This window comes from Mercenaria mercenaria, chromosome 5, assembly GCF_021730395.1.
Source record: "Mercenaria mercenaria strain notata chromosome 5, MADL_Memer_1, whole genome shotgun sequence".
In the NCBI taxonomy this organism is placed as follows: domain Eukaryota; kingdom Metazoa; phylum Mollusca; class Bivalvia; order Venerida; family Veneridae; genus Mercenaria; species Mercenaria mercenaria.
Window position 1 is genome coordinate 4,148,902 of NC_069365.1, and position 5,455 is coordinate 4,154,356.

General features: G+C 35.4%; 1 long non-coding RNA gene across 1 annotated transcript; it reads left to right on the forward strand.

Moving 5' to 3' along the window:
* Window positions 1-351: 351 nt before the first annotated feature.
* Window positions 352-4,622, forward strand: LOC128557434 (uncharacterized). The gene is made up of 3 exons (XR_008371153.1): window positions 352-449; window positions 2,030-2,117; window positions 4,572-4,622. It is a non-coding gene; the product is annotated as an uncharacterized LOC128557434 (long non-coding RNA).
* The last annotated feature ends 833 nt before the right edge of the window (window positions 4,623-5,455 follow it).

The following is a 5,455-nucleotide window of genomic DNA, read 5'->3' on the forward strand; positions in this document are numbered from 1 at the left end:
ACAAATATGTAAATGAAAAATTTTTAAAAACCGTGTAAAAAAATACTGCAAATTACAGTAAGCATATATATTTACATAAACATTACATACTGTGTTGATTATGATGTTAAAAGTCTAGACTTTTTTAACTGCCCTTTTTGACTTACGATATGCTTGTAGTTATTAGGTCGTGGCTAGACGGGCTGTTGAACAAATTTTAATACTGAAGTCTCCCAAATACTTTCATAGAATTACAGACTAAATTTTAAAATCCCGCATAACATGTAAGTTGGTTGAGTTATTCATTAATTTTTAAAATGTTCTTTGTTTTGTTGCCTCAGGTTTTAATGATGGGAGAAGAAGTTTATTGCCTTCTGGCGTCCACCTTTATCCAAACATTTCGGGTTTGATGAAAATAAGGATGCCGTTAAAGAATTTAAATATACTAATATGAGAGGGAAAAAATCTTCGTAAGTATAACCTAGTTTTTAGTTAACCTGAGCACAAAGTGCTGAGAGTGAGTCATAGCGATCACTTACTGTCCACACTTCACTTTCCTTTAAACAGCATCTCCTCTGAAGCCATCTAGTAGAAGTTGATGAAACTTGGCCTTGATATTCCTTGGACGGTCCTCTTCCAAAATTATTCAAAATTATTCTGCTTGGTTGCACATGGGGGCCATCAGGGCTAAAAATAGAAAAATGATTATCTTTAAATGATACCCCTTAAACCGCTGGTCTGATTTTGAAATAATTTCACGAAATTGGGTATTGTGTGATCCCTCTACAAAGTTTGCTTAAATAATTCTGATTCGTCAAAAAACAAGGCCGCCAGGGGGCATGGTCACTTTTCCCTATATGTATATAAAAAAATGTGAAAAATCTTCTTGTCTGAAACTGCAGGCCCAAATCTTATTTCACACAAGGGTCCAGGACCGCCCCTCTCCAGGATTTTTCAAATTATTACGATATTTCAAAATCAGGGGGCCTTTTTTCCCAGTATTTTGAATCTAAAAAAATTCTTGTCAGGAATACAAAGCCAATTTTAAATAATTTTACACAAGGTTCTTGGGTGACCCGTTTATTAAGATTTTACAAATTATTCTATTTAAATCGAAAAGCATTACCACTTGTGTGGTCCTTACCCCTTATCTGTGTGGGGGATACTTGAAATAAAATTTTCATGATATTGTATGATATTGTCATATCAAATCATTCCCCCAATGTCTTCCCCTACCTCTAACCCCCCACCTCAACATTCACATACACAGTACCCCTGTATATATTTAGTAGAGACTTTTAACTGTTCAAGCAAGTAACTAAACTCAGGTGAGCGATATAGGGCCATCATTCCCTCTTTTTTTCTTAACATTTTTTAAATTTCACTTAAAGGGCTGAAATTTTTAATTTACATCTACAGCATAGATTTTACGTAAAAATGCAGCCAGGTAAAACATTGTCGTTGCTTATACACACACATAATAAAAATTATCCTAATTATACACAAATTAATCCCTTTTGGGTTAATAAGATTTTAGTAGTCTTTTTGGGAACAAAATGAACTTGGGGATAAAATTTTCTAGAGAACTTGTTTTAAACTGATTTTAGCTTAAGCTATATCCCATATTATATGTAGAGAAAATATTTGATATTTTTTAAATTGTTGTTAAATGTAATTGGAAATCATGTCTTCCACCATGTAGATATTAGATACATGGTTTTCACAAGTGACATTATTTGATCATGACTTAACTAAAGAGTTTGCAATTCAAGTGAAAACTATTTGATCATATGCATGTAAAAATGTTTTTTTTTATTTCATGTATTTTCCATGATTTTAATACCTAATATTATGTAGTTCCGTGCTAGTAAAAATTAAATTATGATATTTTTTTTTCACTTGTTAAAAATTTAGCCTATATTCTTCATTTCAGAAATACTGGAAACTTTTCATAATGTTATTGCTGCAATAATTCACTGAAAAACATGTATAATGTTTTTACTTTGTAGCCAGCATACAAATTTTTGTAAAACTTTTTCTTCTGTTACAGGGTATTCCTGTTAGAAGGTATATATATGGAACCAAAAAAGCTGCCGTACTCGGACAGAGGGGGTCTGGCTCTCCTTAAAAATACGAAGGTACTTGCATTCTACTGACAGTAACTTTAAGTTATATATGCTTGTCAATGAGATATTTCCTCCCTGTTGTAAGTGGAAAAAGATTAAATTAATATACTTATGATATATAATAGTGTTATTATAACAGTACTTTGATCTGCTGTGCCAATTCAGCTTGAGTGGATTTTATAAAGCCTGGATCCTGTGAGGCTCTTATGCCAAGTGTGATCCGACCTGGCAAAATACAGGCCCCGTGTTCACAAAAATTTTCAGTCTCATCTGCGTTTGATAATGAAACTTCATTTGTCATTTATATCTAAATAGCATGTTTTAAACTAAATTTTAAGTTGATAACTATTTTCAAATTACTTTTCAGTATTGATGCTTAGTTTCACTTTGAATTAAATCTTGAAGTTTTAGTAAAATTGATATTAAAATCTCAAACTCAGCTGAGACTGAAAATGTTTTGTGAACACAGGGCCTGGAAGGCAGAATAGTAAGTAAGTAAGTAAGTAACGACTTTATTTATAGTGGATGACATATTTGGCAGAGCCAATTTACAATATGGTCCACTGAATGCATCATTGCAGATCAAGATACTATTTAAATGACCCTTTTATTATATACATGTACATGCACATATTTCTATGCTATATCAGCCAAAATTGGCTATAATGTTAGGTAAGTAAGACTAAAAAATTTTTTTGTAACAGTGAACTTTTTAAATTGGGGAAACCTCAGTATGCCTTTCAAATGCTGATTTTGGTCTTTTGTTAGTGAAATACATGCTGTATTTGAGACAGATAAGGGGTGGGTATATGATAAGTTTGTATATATATACAGGCTTTCACAGTATTTACATAAATATGTAAATTTTGTAAAGTTTATTATGTCTCCCCTCGGGAAAACATATTGTTTTTGCCCTGTCCGTCCTTTCGTCCTGTCCGTCCGTACTCACATTTTCATTTCCGACCCATAACTGGAGAACCATTTGACCTAGAACCTTCAAACTTCATAGGGTCGTAGGGCTGCTGGAGTAGACCCCCTAAGTTTTGGGGTCACTCCGTAAAAGGTCAAGGTCACAGGGCCTGAACATTGAAAACCATTTCCGATCAAAAACTAGAAAAACCACTTGACCCAGAATGTTTAAACTTCATGGGATGATTGGCCATGAAGAGTAATGACCCGTATTGATTTTGGGGCTACTCCGTCAAAGGTCAAGGTCACGGGCCTGAACATTGAAAACCATTTCCGATCAAAAACTAGAGAACCACTTGACCCAGAATGTTGAAACTTCATAGGATGTTTGGGTCAGAAGAGTAGATGACCCCTATTATTTTGGGGTCACTCCCATCAAAGGTCAAGGTCACGGGGACCTGAACATGGAAAACCATTTCTGATCAATAACTAGAGAACCACTTGACCCAGAATGTTGAAACTTCATAGGAGATTGTACTGCAATTTTGGTGACCCCATCGATTTTGGGTCACTCCATTAAAGGTCAGTCACAGGGGCCTGAACATTGAAAACCATTCCGGTCAGAAACTTGAGAACCATTTGACCCAAATGCTAAAACTTAATAGGATGTTTGGTCATGCAGAGTAGATGACCCCTAAAAATTTTTGGGGGTAAACTCTGTGAAAGGTAAAGGGTCCAGGGGCCTGAACATTGAAAACCATTTCTTGTAAAGTAACTTGAGAACCACTGACCCAAATGATGAAACTTCAAGGATGATTGGCCCATGCAGAGTAGATGAACCCCTAATGATTTTAGGATCACTCTGTTAAAGGTCAAGGCCACAGGGCCTGAACAGGGAAAACCATTTCCAATCAATAACTTGAGAACCACTCGACCCAGAATGTTGAAACTTCATAGATGATTGAACATGCAGAGTAACTGACCCCTATTGTTTTTTGGTCCTCCGTTAAAGGTTAAAGGGTTTCCAGAGGCCTGAACATTGATAACCAGTTCCGATCAAAAACTTGAGAACCACTTGACCCAGAATGTTGAACTTCATAGGATGATTGAACATGCAGATAATGACCCCTATTGTTTTTGGGGGTCATCTATTAAAGGTCAAGTCACAGTGGCCTGTTCATGTAAATCTTTTTTTGGAAATAACTTGAGAACCACTTGACCTACAATATTGAAACTTAATGGGATGATTGGACATGCAGAGTAGATGACCCCTATTTATTTTGGGGGTCACTTGATCAAACGTCAAGTCACGGAGCCTGAACAGTGACTTGAGAACCACTAGGCCAAGAGTGTTGAAATTTAGCAGGATGACTGGACATGCCAAGTAATGATCCCTATTGCAGCCAACCATCATGTCTCTTTGACTTTCGCTCCTGACCCCTATTGACTTCTTGCCTATGGGCTTTGCATTGGGGAACATGCGCTTTTTACAAAAGCATTTTCTAGTTTTGTTTACTTTATCTTTGTCTTCTAATTTAGACTTCTATTTTTTATTAGGTTTTACAGCTAGATTCTGTCCCAAAAAAAAAGTTGTATTGGACAATGGACTGAGATTTCTTTTGATAAAGTTTAATTGCTACAGGTATGTATAATATTATTGGAGTAGACTTTTAAGTTCAAGGGAAAAATAAATTTTATTTAACTTTTCTTTGTAAAAGAATAAACTTTGGGTATTTGGGAAAAATTATTTTTAAACTTACCCTAATCATTGCTATTTACAGCTGGGTTAACTGAGGAAATCATGATAAAAAACCATCCTAGGACACATCCCAACTAAAATAAGCATTTTCAAAAGCTGGGGGTTCAGCTCCTCAGGAAAGTGTCATAGCCCATGCAATCGATGTTTTTTGTGCATTTTGATCATTTCTTCAGCCAAATTCAGCTGATGCAGTCTTGAATGTTGAACCGGGGGCCTGCTGAAATTTAAGTCACCCTGACACAATATAGTTTTTTTCCCAAATTTTTTAAAGGTGATGGATTTCCTTCATATACTTATCTGGGGGTTATTTAGGGGTGGCTCCCTGTAGAACTATCAACATTCTGTCAGCGTGCTGGATGGCTTCTTCACATGAAAGAACTTTACACCCTAGGCAAGGTTTTAACCTGCAGCTGTGAGGGCAGAGAGATTTCATGTCAGAGACCTTAACCACCAGTACACGGTGGCCCCTGCCTTGCTGAAATTTGACTCAATATAATAGTGTGCACATATCAGATTGAATACTTCTATGTCTAGTCCATATTAAATGAAAGCTTGTTATTTTAGGTGGAAGACCAAAGAATGAGAAATTTTAGAGAGAGCAGGGGAAGATGTTAAAAGTAAACAACTTTAATTTAAGAAATGTATGTTTCTTACTCTTTTCTTTATATTTTGTCATTTAATT